This window comes from Homarus americanus, unplaced genomic scaffold (assembly GCF_018991925.1).
Source record: "Homarus americanus isolate GMGI-L3 unplaced genomic scaffold, GMGI_Hamer_2.0 scaffold23598, whole genome shotgun sequence".
Lineage (NCBI taxonomy): Eukaryota > Metazoa > Arthropoda > Malacostraca > Decapoda > Nephropidae > Homarus > Homarus americanus.
The window spans coordinates 1,203,432-1,220,371 of NW_024731054.1; the positions used below are offsets into that span (position 1 = coordinate 1,203,432).

Consider the following 16,940-nt stretch of genomic DNA (forward strand, 5'->3'; position numbering starts at 1 on the left):
CACACATAGAGACCTGTGTATCCTCATCGTTAGTTCAATGTTCATTACGAAAAATATTCAGCGTCTGTTCAACGCTCACGAATGACAGATTCTGGACGAGCTTGTATTCAGTGTGCCAAATGTAGTTATTAGGTCCTAATGTTAATGTTTATTTCCTTAATAATTTAGTACAAGAAAAAAAATCCCGACGCTGATGGAAACTCTAAGACATTCCCCCATAGCTGTAGTCACCTGGACCGCCGAAGTGTCACCTGAGAAGACAACAAGCCGTCTAGGTAATCGTAAAGTCAGTCATTTATGGAGAAAGTCACCTAGGCAGTCAGGTCACCTAGGCACCCAGAAAGTCACCTAGGCAGTCAGGTCACCTAGGCACCCAGAAAGTCACCTAGGCAGTCAGAAGGTCACTTGAGCATCTAAAAGACTTCCCTGGACGGCTGCAAGAATCCCTGGAATGTTATTTGGAAGAAAAGAAACAGCACTTTAGCCAGACAGCTCTCTCTCTCCGTTTATCATAAGTTGTAGCACCAAATTACGAATATGAATCAGTCAGCCAACGAAGAGGTAGAGAAGGCTTATGTTGGCCTTAAGTGTACAGTGGACAATGTTAAAGGGAGGACGGAACACACGACCCTACAGTATTTGCTCGAGACGATAGTGACGTGTTATTTTATTATATAGGAACAATAATATACCCTTGAGTTGTAATGAGGTTTTTGTCAATAAACAGTACGAAATATACCTCACTTGTTTGTGTTGATCAGATAAAAAAAATAATAAAATAAAATAATAAAGACTATGATAAACTGTTTGTAAGGGAAGGAGGACAATAAAAACTCAATATATTCGTCACTAAAAACCAGTCGTGAATGAGAGATACAATGGGAAGGTGAAAAAAAAACAACGATGTATTTATGCCCTGGACGACACAAAGGAAGGTAAGGTTAAGGAAGGTAAGGTTAAGGAAGGTAAGGTTAAGGAAGGTAAGGTTAAGGAAGGTAAGGTTAAGGAAGGTAAGGTTAAGGAAGGTAAGGTTAAGGAAGGTAAGGTTAAGGAAGGTAAGGTTAAGGAAGTCTGAAAAGTTAGACGTTGTTAAAGAGGAAATTTGGAGATGTGGAATGAAGTGTGGGGGAGGGGGTGATGGTGATGAGGGGTAAAGTAGTAGTAGTAGTAGTAGTAGTAGTAGTAGTAGTAGTAGTAGTAGTAGTAGTAGTAGTAGTGTATGAGGAGTCATGGTTCCTACCCTAAATATTCCTGATAAATGAAGATGTTTACAATACATATACCTGATTGATTTTGAGTTAATGTCCCAAAATACCTCCAAAGAAGCTTCACGATTTTAATGAGACTTAATAAGACTCGTTACCTTAGCATCCAGCACAAAGTTAAGACTGAATTATAGAGTTTTACTGAAGAGTCTCTACCTTAATTGTCTCCTAACTGGTGAAGACTCAAGTTATCTCGTCAGGAGTTAAAGTCTTATTATAAACTTCATTTTATTTTTGGATGTTATTTCTGTGTTTAAGTTTAATTTAACCTTACAAGTGTTTTTTTTCTTCAGTTATACGATGAGTTTGAGAATCCAACCCCTGGCCACTGTGTCTTTAATCCTTAACATTGAGACAGCCATGGGTCGTAGGGTGGTGTGGGGGAGTATCCTACACTCACACAAACACCCCGCACCACTACACTCACACAAACACCCCTGCACCACTACACTCACACCAACACCCTGCACCACTACACTCACACCAACACCCCTGCACCACTACACTCACACCAACACCCCGCACCACTACACTCACACCAACACCCCGCACCACTACATCTCACACAAACACCCGCACCACTACACCTACACCAACACCCCGCACCACTACACTCACACCAACACCCCCACCACTACACTCACACCAACACCCGCACCACTACACCTACACCAACACCTCCACTACACTCACACCAACACCCCCACCATAACCTCACACCAACACCCCGCACCACTACACCCACCAACACCCCGCACCACTACACTCACACAACACCTGCACCACTACACCACCAACACCACTACACCATACCACACCTCACCACTACACTCCACACCAACACCCCGCACCACTACACACAAACACCCCGCACCACTACACTCACACCAACACCCCGCACCACTACACTCACACCACCCCCACCACTACACCTACACAAACACCCCGCACCACTACACCACACCAACACCCCGCACCACTACACTCACACCAACACCCGCACCATCTCCACACACCACACTAACTCACACAACACCCCGCACCACTACACCTCACACCAACACCCTGCACCACTACACTCACACCAACACCCTGCACCACTACACTCACACCAACACCCCTGCACCACTACACTCACACCAACACCCTGCACCACTACACTCACACCAACACCCCGCACCACTACACTCACACCAACACCCCGCACCACTACACTCACAACACCCCACCACTACACTCACACCAACACCCCGCACCACTACACTACAACACCCCGCACCACCACTCACACAATGGAGGCTGTCAACACAAAACACACCTAGGGAGGTATACACCGTGGGATGATCACACCGACACTCACCTTCAACCTCTGAACACACACACACACACACACACACACACGCACACACACACACACACACACACACACACACACACACACACACGCACACACACACACACACACAATAATGGTTACCATCTCGTGTTTGAGGATGGTCGCCCCTATGGCCACCTAGGCGTAAAATCGTTTGAAGTGTAAAAGCTGTTACCAACACATCAACCACACCCTGAGTTAACGAGCTGCATGACCCCAATGTCGAGGAATAGTCCGAGAAGACCGGACAACTTGCCAACTGCACTGGCTAACCATTACTCGGGAACACGATTCGCAAATCGATTAATATCCAGGTTCCCAATTACTGCTGGGTAGACAGAGGCAAATGGCGTAAAGAAACTTGCCCACTCGCTTATGTTACAAGACACACTTTCTTGGGTTGCAGCATTTTGGTTCATTTGAAGATTAAATAAACACCTAACTTATTTCACCTTTAGATTAGTCACCATAGTCGTTAACCTAACCTGACCTAACCTACCCAAAACTAGCCCCTTCAGGTAGCGTTAGTGTTATACTGCAGGTGAAATAAACTAATGTGCCTAATCTTCAGGTGATGCACAGATTTTGTTCATGGAAATTTTGTCCTTGGACTGAGCGCTGGGGAAGCTCTTAACACCAACACACACACACACACACCTGACAAGACGAACCAGACAAGTTGTATTCGTGGGGATTTGGCTGGAAGAAGTTTCAATCTCGTTCCACGTGATTTAGACATTGGTTTGCATCTGTGTGTGTGTGTGTGTGTGTGTGTGTGTGTGAGAGAGAGAGAGAGAGAGAGAGGTGAAAAGAAGACAAAACAGAGAGAGAGGAGAGAAAATAGAAAGAAAACAAGAGAGAGAGAGAAAAAAGGGAAAAGAGCGAAAGAGAGAACAAGATATGGGAAACAACTAAAAAACAAAACAGGGAAGGGAGAGAGACAACGAAAATAAAAATAGAGAGACAGGAGAAGGAGAGAAGTGGTAAAAGATTATTAAAGAGGACAGGTGAGGGTTACCTAGACCACGAAGAGGAGGAGGAGGAGGAGGAGGAGAGAGAGAGAGAGGTGGACAATATGCAGACAGATCAATAACACACGTGGCATTATACTGTATAATGTAATATCTCGTATCACATTATAACTAGTACTGGAGAGAGGTGTGTGTGTCGGTGATGGTGGTAGTGGTGGTGGTAGTAGTGATGATATTTTCTCTTGGAGATTTGTCCTGAGTAACACCCCACACACCCACCCACCCACCCCACCCTCCCTCCCTCCTCCTCCCAACACAACATTCCTTTATTAAGTATTGTTAGTTAAACTTGTACAAAAATCTGTGTTACCTTCTCAAAGTTTTAAAAAAGTTCTCTTCTGGCAACTATATGAGTTCTGAGGTAGGTGACAATTTCTGTGTCTGTCTGACGATTCTTCAACAGCGTCTTATTAATAAAAAAAATAATAAAAACAACTCGAGCGTAAGTCATCAACAGCGACCTTTACAACAGCGTATTGACACTTTTATGGGACCTGGCAGACGCGAGCTGGATATATTTCTGCCTCCTGTTGTCCTCACTCACAAGAGCATGAATGGTGTGTGGAAGAAACCAGTGCAATGAATAATGTCCTTAAGAGTCCGTAGAGAAGCTGCAGGTGAGCTGGGGGGAGGTGTAAACATGACAGGTGACCGTGGGGAGGAAGAGGTGACTGTGGGGAGGGAGAGGTGACTGTGGGGAGAGGGAGGTGACTGTGGGAGGGAGAGGTGACTGTGGGAGGTGACTGTGGGGAGGGAGAGGTGACTGTGGGGAGGAAGAGGTGAATACGGGGGGAGGAAGAGGTGACTGTGGAGAGGGTGACAGAAGGTGGACCAGAAGTGAGGAGGAACCAACTCCTGATACTGACACTAAAGATAATGATATCTCTCTCTCTCTCTCTCTCTCTCTCTTTTTTTTTTTTCGACGTAGGAGGACATTATCAAGGGACGACAAAGGAGTCACCTGCAGTTCATTAGATTCATCATCAGGCTAAGACTGTCTTGGTCTGGATGAAGAGAGGGAAATGTTCGCCGCCAACAGCAATTAGCAGATACCAGGAATTATTTGGCTAGACGTTAAAAAGAATAAAAAGAACTTAAGAGACTTTTTGAGAAGTTATTTACTGAGGTTATAATGAGTGTCTCTCTATCACCTACGTCATTATGAGCACCTGAGGCACATGGCGTCATTATGAGTACCTGAGGCACTTGCGTCATTATGAGCACCTGAGGCACGGCGTCGTGCAGGCACCTGAGGCACTTGGCGTCGTTAGGTACCTGAGGCGGCGTCTGGCACCTGAGGCACTTGGCGTCATTATGAGCACCTGAGGCACTTGGCGTCATTATGAGCACAGTTGATACACGCTATTGACCTTTGACCCCCAAATGTGACCTTGACCAGTGAGTCTGTCAATGTTGTTGTTATTGTTCACTTTGTATCTGTATTTTTCTGGCTAAATAAACTGTTTCAGTATCCATCATAACATGTCCTTCACTGGTTCATAATTTTAGAGTGAACACACATTTGAGCTCTGACCTCAAAGTGTTTAGAGCGAACACACAGTTGACCTTTGACCCCAAAGTGTTTAGAGCGAACACAGTTGACCTTTGACCCCAAAGTGTTTAGAGTGAACACACATTTGACCTCTGACCCCAAAGTGTTTAGAGTGAACACACATTTGACCTCTGACCCCAAAGTGTGGCCTTGACCTTCATGGACCTGGGGGTTGCTTACATGTTTTATTGACAACAGATTTGTTTCGTTTATGTAGATATCAACAAAATCCTATTCCTGGTTCGTAAATTGTAATGCAGAACAGGAAATATGGGACGAACAATTGACCACAGGGATGAAGCGGCAATGTAAATGCCCCCAAACCTCACCTGATACCCTTCCCACCGTCAATCCTTTCACACCTCACCACACCCCACTCTTTCCCCCGTCTCACCAGAGCTCGAATCACCTCTTCCTTCCTTCCTCCTCTCTTCCTCACCCCACCCCCACCCCCCACCCACCCCCTCACCCACACCCCTCACCCCCACCACCCCCCTCACCCCACCCACCCCTCACCCCAACCCGCCCTTTCGATGACATAAAAATTAAGGATCAGTAATTAACAAGCACCAGAGGCAAAAACAGAGACGAGGCTGACGCAAGGAACAGAGAAGAAGAAGAGACATAGGGAAAAGAGGAGAAGGAGAAGGAGAAGAAGAATAAGTAGAAGGAGAAAGAGAGAGATAAGGAAATAGGAAGAAGGCGTAAAAACTTATTCCCGAACGTGTGACCTCGACCGACCATTGAAACAGACAGACAGACAGGCAGACACCATGATGACTTTACCCCCATGAGGGAATAAAAATCAATAAGACGAGAATTTTCGTTTTTTCTCTCAGTTTCCTTCTTTTTTTCGTTATGAATTTCTTACTAATCGTTAATTTATCTCCATTAAGGTAATTTGGGTATTAAGGTGACTAGGCCAGCTGTGGCTAATGTGATTGATGATGATGATGGTGGTGGTGGTGGTGATGATGATTATGATGGTGGTGATGATGATGGTGATGATAATAACACCACCAACAACAATTTAATAAAAATAATAATAATAATAATAATAATAATAATAATAATAATAATAATAATAATAATAATAAAAAGAACTATACATAACTATAAACTGAACTACATACCAAATCGGCTCGCCTCTGTGTACAACCGACCCGTGTGTGTTATATGCACCTCATCTCAGCCAATCACGGCGCCGCTGGCTTTCGGCCACGTGACTAAAATCCCGCCATTTATTATTTTTGTTTTCAACTTAGAACAAAACATAAGACAAACGGATCTGAAAAAAAAAACCCACTCAGATAACGCCACAATACAGAAATGAATAGCAAGAATGCCCGAGAACCATCACAGCTGCTGAGAGAGAGAGAAATGGTGACGGGGGCGGACGGCAGAACAAGACAGACTGAAACACAATAACCCCTGGGCCTGGAGGATCAATAGGGGGGAACAACACACCAGGGGAAGGGGGGGTGAAGGAGGGGGAGGGGTAAGGAGGGGGGAAAGGTGGGTGACTAGAGAGACAAATTCTACGACAGTTTTGAGAGAGAGAGACATATATGGAAGAACGGATTCAATGGTGTACGTATTAGATTAAACAGGAATATAAACACAAATTTCTAGATGAAGAGTAAGCACCCAGTTTATGTTACCTAACCATAACCTAACCCACCAGGTAGCGTTAGGGGTGCATGATCATCAGGTGCAATAAGCTTGGGGGTACTTACATAACGTTACATGACTGTGTGTTTGTTTATCATTCATCAACAAGTGTAGCATCTCGTGTGTGTTACCATCCAGGGTATTGTTGTTCTTTTAGGCAACTGGTCAATTGTCTATGGTGCCACACAGTAAATACCTCTCGACCACACACAGCCACAGGGGTAAATACCATAATTAAACTTTTAGAAAATAATAAGTTTTAAGCGAAATATGATGATATACTTCACAAACACTCAGAAAATATCGCAAGGGTTCAAATTCGGCCACGGCGCTGCTTCCGGAACAGCTTCGAACCAACAGTGAAGTCATGAACAGTCTGTCTTTTAAAATACCAATGTACTGTACTGCACTAAATATGAACTCCACATCTTTACCAGCACAAAGTCACGCACACACACACACACACACTGCTGTTTAATTACCATACTTGAACATTGCTCACTAAAGGCAATTATTTTTACAAGATCAAAGCCCCGCTCGTAATTTGCATCTAACATGTTTTGCATAAAAAATTATACTTTCTGGCTGCTGCTGCTAGAATGATTAATTGCATTTCCAACTCTGGGATGAGATTCACAAACGTACGTACGATGACTATACCCAAGTGCTCAACCCTAAGTTCATCTCCTAACATTTATCAAGTGAATGTCATCAAGTTAAGGTAGAGTCTCGGTATGATAAGGTCAACAACGAAGAGAGAATTAAGAAGGAAAGATAATACCTAATAATCAAATGGATAATATGAGTAAAAATAATCAAATGAGTGAGAAAAATATATTCGTCATAAAACAATTATAAGCCCCAAAGCTTTTATTCCACACTATACTCTAATGTTACCTGGTGGCATAAGGTAAAGATTAGCATAGGTTAGGTTCGATTAGGTTAGGTTAGATTAGCATTAGCTTAGGTTAGGTTAGCGCTAAAATTGTTATGTTAATTTAATGTTAATCTTATGGTGCGTTATGCTATGTTATGTTACGTTGGGAGTGGCCGAGAGATTGATCACCAAGGAACAGTGTGTGAGCGGAGGTGTGCGTCCTGTAAACAAAGAGGACAACTTTCAACACCAGAGTGACAACAACAATAACACCCACAGCCACGGTGTTACCAACGTGGTGTAATACGAAGACGGTTATTCTATATTATAAAATGTTGTAATTTGCTGAGTGTGTGTGTGAGACCATACCACCATCACCGTAATAAGGTAATAAGAATAAATAATTAATCAGTGTTTGTATCGTAAAATCACACTTATGTACACCACAACTCCCTGCTGTGGCTTTGACTAGAGACCATTTCATCGTTCAACATCTGCCATTACTGGGTATTGTGGGATGTTGGCCAAAGCATCACTCTGTAATAACAACATGTTGGGTTTAACAATGACTCACATACACACACACCTGGAAAAAATGGGAACTCGGGAAAACCAACACACACAACTCAACACACAACACCCATACCAACACACCAACACACACAACACCAACACACACAACCAACACACCAACACACACAACACCAACACACAACATACATGATTTGAAGAGCTTCTGGCCCACTTACAGTTGACTAATGGCGCAGAAGTGGAAGAGAAGTGAAGAGGGGAAAAGGATGAAGGAGGAGAGGGGAAAATTGGAGGAAGATAAGGAGAGAGGGGAAAAAAAGACCGAAAGAACACACAGGAAATGGAAAATAAAATGAGGAAATATGGGAGAAAGGGGAGACATAGGATGATAAAGATGAAGGAAGGAGGGGAGAATGATGAAGGTATAATTGAGGGAGAGGGAAAAAGAGGGTAGGAGACCAAGAATAATGGATGAAAGAAGAGAGGGAGACGAGGAGTAAGATTAGAGAGGAAAAGAATGAAGGAAGGGACAAGGAGGAGGAGGACAGATGAAGGAAGACAAGGAGAGACGAGGAAAGAAAACAATGACAAAAAGGTTCATTACGGTGTGTGCTTGTTGTTGTTGTTGTTATTGTTGTTGTTGTTGTCGCTATTTTGTAATTTGTTTGTTGTTGTCGCTGTTATTGTTATTACTAAGGTCATTGTTGATGTTGTTATTGCTATCATTGTTATTATTACTGTTGTTATTATTACTATTATTATTATTGTCGTTGTTGTTATTATTTGTCATTATTGTTATTGTCGTTGTTGTTATGACTGTTATTGTTATAGTTGTGGTGGTTGTTGTGGTGGAGGGCGTAATGACTCCCTGAGCCGGTTCTGAGGACGACAATAACAGGTGAGACTCGCCATTGTCAGGGCCATTGTAATGTGGTGGTGATGGCGCAGGACGGCTGAGGAACGACAGTATTTTGTTTTTGTCACACTCCTCCTCCCTCTCATTGGTGGAGTGTGTGTTTGTTTGTTGCTGTTTATTTGTTTTTGCTGCCACTCCTCTTTCGCTCTTGCTGTGTTGGTGAAGTGTTTGTTGCTGTGTTGGTGAAGTGTATGTTGCTGTGTTGGTGAAGTGTTTGTTGCTGTGTTGGTGAAGTGTTTGTTGCTGTGTTGGTGAAGTGTTTGTTGCTGTGTTGGTGAAGTGTTTGTTGCTTGTTGGTGAAGTGTTTGTTGCTGTGTTGGTGAAGTGTTTCTTGCTGTGTTGGTAGTGTTTGTTGCTGTGTTGGTGAAGTGTTTGTTGCTGTGTTGGTGAAGTGTTGTTGCTGTGTTGGTGAAGTGTATGTTGCTGTGTTGGTGAAGTTGTTGCTGTGTTGGTGTGTTTGGTGTTGTGGTTTGTTTTGGTTTTGTGTGTTGGTAGTGTTTGTTGCTGTGTTGGTGAAGTGTTTGTTGTGTGTTGGTGAAGTGTTTGTTGCTGTGTTGGTGAAGTGTTTGTTGCTGTGTTGGTGAAGTGTATGTTGCTGTGTTGGTGAAGTGTTTGTTGCTGTGTTGGTGAAGTGTTTGTTGCTGTGTTGGTGAAGTGTTTGTTGCTGTGTTGGTGAAGTGTTTGTTGCTGTGTTGGTGAAGTGTTTGTTGCGTGTTGGTGAAGTGTTTGTTGCTGTGTTGGTGAAGTGTTTGTTGCTGTGTTGGTGAAGTGTTTCTTGCTGTGTTGGTGAAGTGTTTGTTGCTGTGTGGTTTTGTTGCTGTGTTGGTGAGGTTTGTTGCTGTGTTGGTAATGTTGCTGTGTTGGTGAAGTGTTTGTTGCTGTGTTGGTGAAGTGTTTGTTGCTGTGTTGGTGAAGTGTTTGCTGTGTTGGTAAGTGTTTGTTGCTGTGTTGGTGAAGTGTTTGTTGCTGTGTTGGTGAAGTGTTTGTTGCTGTGTTGGTGAAGTGTTTGTTGCTGTGTTGGTGAAGTGTTTGTTGCTGTGTTGGTGAAGTGTTTGTTGCTGTGTTGGTGAAGTGTTTGTTGCTGTCTTTGTTATTGTCATCACTGCCTTGGTTATCGCGTGGTTATTCCCTCAAACGCCCGTGATAATTTTACCCCATAACCATCTAACAGCCCAACCGTCTAACAGCTTAACCGTCTAAACATCACTATACAGTACACTACAACTCCTTCAGTAGCACAGGAACTAACGTAACTTGTTCTCTCCACTCCGCTCTGTAAACCTCGTCGTTCTCTTTCTGCCATAAATAATAGTGAGTTAGATTTCCTTTACATCAGCCTGTTTACACCTCGCCTGCACGAACACACGAAAGGATATTAACGAAAAAATACGAGTGCAATTAAGAGCTTATTTCACGGTTTGGAAAGGGTGCAGGATACTGTTTTGGGCGTCTCTCTTCTCTTCTTCTTCTTCTCTCTGTCTGTCTGTCTGTCTGTCTGTCTGTCTGTCTCTCTCTCTCTCTCTCTCTCTCTTTTTGTCTGTTTGTCTGTTCTCTCTCTCTCTTTTCTTGTCTGTCTGTCTCTCTCTTGTCTGTTTGTCTGTCTTTTTTGTGTCTGTCTCTCTCTCTGTCTGTTTGTCTGTCTCTCTCTCTCTAGGTATGTGAGAAAAGGTATCAGAGAGATAGAATGAGACAGAGCAGTGATGTGAAATAGGGGGGGGTCGACTCAAAAAAGATTCATAACTAATTCTTTCTCATCTACAAATCAACAATAACGACAAACTGACCTATAATATAATTCCCACTGTTTATCTGTGTCGTGGCTTAAGAGAACCAATTACATATATTCTGACACCTATTTTTCTTCTTTTTTTTTTTAGAATATTTAACACACGAGCTTCTGAGGCCCTTGAGCCCAACTGATTGAAGTACAGTAGATTACAAGTGTCTCTGTGGTGGAATATTGACTCGCCTAATACTTGTCAACTGTACACCTGGGAGTGATTGTGGGCTGACAGGTGTGAGCTGCGTGCCGCGGGGAGAGTTATTATGATTTAATAAGCAATCAGTGGAGACAATGTTATTCGGTTCTCTATGACCATAATGCGTGATAATATGTTCCGTTCACGTATAATGACATAATAACAAAGGGAATGTAATAAAATGAGTAAGTATCCCCACACCCATTACCTGCCTTCCCCGCCAATGGGATCTAGACACAGGTGACGATGTAGGTGTTGTTATTGAAGGTAAATATAAGAGTAACATACTATTGTATTAAGAAATTATAAGTTGAAAGTTCAATTTTTCTCTCCCACATAATAATCACTGTTCTCATAAAACACGAAGAAACATTCCAGCATCGATACAATACCTGTGGCGGCCTTTGAGCCTCTTCACCGGTAAACATAATTAAGGTAATGTTAACTACACAAACTTTACCTCTCAGGGGGAAGAGCGTATATGGCAGGACCTTGTATATAAAAATGTACAAAGTGGTGTTGTTTTTTACCTCCTCAAGCACCTCCGTAGTACCAAATATTTAACACCATTAAGTCAGCCTGAACAATACACTAACTCTCTTTCTTCCTCAACTATAAAGTGACCTGGACTAACTAGGGGTGTCTGAGTAGCCATGTTAAGCCAGTGTTGTGCTCTATCTAGTGTGAAGTACGATGTTTTGATACGTGAATATGTACTACAGTAGCGGTATCCCTTCACCCCTCTCCGGCCCCGACAGCGCCTCCCACTGGGTGTCTGCAAAGGGAGATAAGAGGAAATGGTGATCCCAGGGCGCGGCGGGGAGTGGGTGTGTGTGTAGGGGCCTGTGGTTGTATAACACTGGATATTGTGTGCGTAATTTATCTCGCTAATGGATAACAGGGGATGGTTCAGTGTGGGGCCGGAGTGTTGCTCCTTTGATGTACCGGTGTGTGTGTGTGTGGATGAATAGTTGTACAAGAGGATAAACGAGGGAAAAGATGGGTGGGTGGAAGCGTGGGTGAGAGTGTAGGTGCCAGCATGGGTGGGAGTGTGGGTGTCAGCGTGGGTGGAAAGGAATTAGTGAGTGGAGGAGGAGGAGAGTAACCAAACCTCATTATAAGCCAAGTCTTTATTGGTGGTTCTAATTCAGGTTTAAATTAGATTTCGCGGAATATGTCAGCCACCTTCCCGCCCCTCACTTACCTGCACCACGGCCCCTCACCCCCCCTCACCTACCTGACACCCTGCACCCTACCTGCGCCACGACACCCTCACCCCCCTGCCTACCTGCACCACGACACCCTCACCCCCCCTCACCTACCTGCACCACGACACCCTCCCCCCTCACCTACCTGCTACGACACCCTCCCCCCCCTCACCTACCTGCACCACGACACCCTCACCCCCCTCACCTACCTGCACCACGACACCCTCCCCCCTCACCTACCTGCACCACGACACCCCCCTCACCCCCCCTCACCTACTGCACCATTTCCCTCCTCCCCCAGCAGGTGTGACAGAAACACTCAGGGGTGCTCATCTTCCCTACACTACACCCACCACAACACGCCTAAAAATTAACCCCCCAAAAATGTCCTTCCCCAAATAAACTTCTCTGGCCCTTAGTAGTGGTCAGGGAGGTATGTACTTGGTAGTGGTCAGGGAGGTATGTACTTGGTAGTGGTCAGGGAGGTATGTACTTGGTAGTGGTCAGGGAGGTATGTACTTGGTGGTGGTCAGGGAGGTATGTACTTGGTAGTGGTCAGGGAGGTATTTATCAGCTCATCAGAAGGTATCATGGACCACCAGCCTGACACTCGGCCCTACACAAAACCTAGACTACCAACAACAACAGCAAAAACAATTCCCCAGGTTTCAACAGCCGCGATAGACCTTTAACACAATTAAGGACCGAGTAGTGAGCTTACATCAGCCCCCTAACCTGGTTTCCTCAAATGATTTTCAGTCCCCCTCCCTTTCCCCTTCCCCTTCACCCCACCTCCCTACCTGGCGATGGGAGTACGCACCAAACTCCCACTCCCCCCCCCCCCCACCCCATAACTGTCCAATAGGTTACGTCGTCACAACTAAACACTGACTCAACTTACCGGCGGAAACTAACCTTAAAATGGAAAACAATTATCAGAACGATGATTAGGTAATTAACAGCCATTGGGGAAAACCCCACACTACAGAGAGTAGAATAGGTATATGTTTTCCACCGTACATCACAATGGTCAAGGACTGTGGTGTGTTCAGGTTAACTAAGGTCAGGATTTTACCTTTACTTCTATAACCTGCAGGAGTACAATACTTTAACACACACACACACACACACACACACACACACACACACACACACACACACGCACACACACACACACACACACTCCCCACCAAGGTTCTCCTCAGATTACCCAGACGACAAAGACTTGACACCAATAACTCCAAGACTCGCCTTATTACAACTAACCTCTCTGTCTCTTCCTTCCCTCCTCACCATCTTCCTCTCTGCTCTCCTTCTCTTTCCATCCTCCTCCCCCTCACCCCCCTAACGTACCCTCCCAGAATTCTACATCTCCAGAGTAACGTCTCCTGCCAGCTCCCCACCCACGAATCTCTCTCTCAGCTTCCCCATCGTCCTCTGCTCAGTCCCTTCCTCTCTTCTCAACCCCTCACTCTCTCAACCTCCCTCACCTCCTCTCAACTCCTCACCCCTCTCCTCAACTCCTCCTCACCCCTCTCCAGCCTTCCTCACTCCTCCTCACCTCCCCTCTCAACCACTCCACCCCTCTCCTCAACCTCCTCACCCCTCTCTCTCGGCCTCGTGGACAAAGTGTCAGCAATAATGGAAAATTCAAGGTTTATGAAGCCGAAACAGATGGAGGGAGAGATCTTTTATAGCTTAGGTCGTCTGTATGGAAATGGCGCTAAGAATAAACGTCTGCTGTAGAGAGGGACTGGAAAGGGATGCATGGGGGAGAGGGAAGGAGAGGGAGGCATGTGGGGAGAGGGACTAGGAGAGGGAGGCATGGGGGAGAGGGACTAGAGAGGGATGCATGTGGGGGAGAGGGACTAGGAGAGGGAGGCATGTGGGGGGAGAGGGACTAGGAGAGAGGAGGCATGTGGGGAGAGGGACTAGGAGAGGGAGGCATGTGGGGAGAGGGACTAGGAGGGAGGCATGTGGAGGAGAGGGACAGAGAGAGGAGGGGAGAAGAATGCGGAGGGAGGGAGGAAAGAACAAAGGAGGAGGAAGGAACGAGCATAAATAGTGATGGGGAAGGAAAGGAGGAATAAGGTGTTAGAGAGAGAGAGAGAGAGAGAGAGAGAGAGAGAGAGAGATGGTGAGAGAAGAAAGTGGTGTGGAACAGAAGAGATAATCCAAGCACGTGTAAATATAACCAATTAACAGTTTAGTAATTCATTTAACCTAACCTAACCTAACCACCGCCTCTATCATGTCTACAAAGGTGTATTAACATGATAGTGAGTCTCGTTCATGTTATATAGTTGTTGTTATTATTAGTTTTGTTGTTGTTGTAATTGTTGCTGTTATTGTTGTTGTTATTGTTATTATTGTCATTTTTGTTGTTGTCGTTTTTGTTATTGTTGTCGTTATTGTTATTGTTGTTGTTATTGTTGTTGTTATTGTTATTTTTGTTGTTGTTAATGTTATTTTTGTTGTTGTTATTGTTATTATTGTTGTTGACTCTGTGGTTTACCCCGAGTGTGGTAATGAGTTCTGGAGACGTCATGTGTTGGTTATAATTTAAGATGAACTGTAGTGAAGGCATTCTCACATCGTCCGAAAGTGTTTGAGAATCCGGCACAGCTGATTAGTTGTTGAAAGGTAAACAGACCAGTGATCGATGGCACACTCAAGCCCTTACAAACACCAATTATTTGTAAATGTTAAACCAAACACGTATGGAAGCAGTTAATGAGGACACCACCTGAATACCCTTCATTTCCTTTTCTAATAATGTTCTCATACTAATGTTGACATACTAGCAAATAATACACAAGAACAAGTGCAGAAAGTATACCACCTTGGCCTTAAACAGTTGCCAGTTAATTATTTATCTACCTAACAACACGCCATCTATTGATCAAAATCCCAATTACGCGATGATATTTTGCCTCTTCTGGGTTTGGCTCCCACGCAAATAAATCGTGACTAACTTCTCTTAAAGTCTTGATATCGACTTCAATTTGCCACCGTTGCAAGTTTCTCTCCCTGGTGGAGGAGGAGGGGGGGGGTAGGATGGAGGCAGTGGAACGTGAGCTGCAAATGTGAGAGGCGGAGAGAGAGAGAGAGAGAGAGAGAGAGAGAGAGAGAGAGAGAGAGAGAGAGAGAGAGGATTTTTTTTCCTTGCTGAAGGGAGGGTCGTGGTACAGTGACAAGAACAGTACATAAGATACGAAAGTAAGGAGAGGAGGAGGAGCAGGAGAAGGTTGGAGAGAAACGGGGTGATAACTGAGGAAAGACGAAGAGGGAGAATGACAAATTGGGGAAAAAGAAGAGAGATAAGGTTCCCAAGATGAGGGACACCCGCTATAGTAAGACATATAATCCTGTCTGACCTATACTGTGAACTCACCTGACCCTCTCAAATGACCTGACCCTCTCAAATGACCTGATCCTCTCTAATCACCTAACCCTCTCAAATGACCTGATCCTCTCAAATGACCTGACCCTCTCAAATGACCTGACCCTCTCTAATCACCTAACCCTCTCAAATGACCTGATCCTCTCTAATCACCTAATCCTCTCTAATCACCTAACCCTCTCAAATGACCTGATCCTCTCAAATGACCTGACCCTCTCAAATGACCTGACCCTCTCAAATGACCTGACCCTCTCAAATGACCTGATCCTCTCTAATCACCTAACCCTCTCTAATCACCTAACCCTCTCAAATGACCTGATCCTCTCAAATGACCTGACCCTCTCAAATGACCAGACCCTCTCTAATCACCTAACCCTCTCAAATGACCTGATCCTCTCTAATCACCTAACCCTCTCTAATCACCTAACCCTCTCAAATGACCTGATCCTCTCAAATGACCTGACCCTCTCAAATGACCTGACCCTCTCTAATCACCTGACCCTCTCTAATCACCTGATCCTCTCTAATCACCTGACTCTCTAATCACCTGACCCTCTCAAATGACCTGATCCTCTCTGACCTGACCCTCTCAAATGACCTGACCCTCTCCATGACTCTGACCCTCTCTAATCACCTGACTCTCTCTAAACCTGACCTCTCTAATCACCTGACCCTCTAATCACCTGACCCTCTCAAATGACCTGATCCTCTCTAATCACCTGACTCCTCTAATCACCTGACCCTCTCTAATCACCTGACCCTCTCTAATCACCTGACCCTCTCAAATGACCTGATCCTCTCTAATCACCTGACTCTCTCTAATCACCTGACCCTCTCTAATCACCTGACCCTCTCTAATCACCTGACCCTCTCTAATCACCTGACCCTCTCTAATCACCTGACCCTCTTTAATCACCTGACTCTCTAATGACCTGACCCTCTAATGACCTGACCTCTCTAATGACCTGACCTCTCTAATGACCTGATCCTCTCAAATGACCTGACCCTCTCTAATCACCTGACTCTCTCTAATCACCTGATCCTCTCTAATCACCTGACCCTCTCTAATCACCTGACCCTCTCTAATCACCTGACTCTCTCTAATCACCTGACCCTCTCTAATCACCTGACC

General features: G+C 44.7%; 1 long non-coding RNA gene across 1 annotated transcript in view; it reads left to right on the plus strand.

The window, feature by feature from the left end:
* Positions 1-738, plus strand: part of LOC121867472 — a 1,212-nt gene extending 474 nt beyond the window's left edge. Inside the window, exons 1-2 of the long non-coding RNA XR_006089159.1 lie at positions 1-323; positions 361-738. The exon at positions 1-323 is cut by the window's left edge and continues 474 nt beyond it. This is a non-coding gene — a long non-coding RNA (uncharacterized LOC121867472). The remainder of the gene's footprint in view (positions 324-360) is intronic.
* Positions 739-16,940: the final 16,202 nt, after the last annotated feature.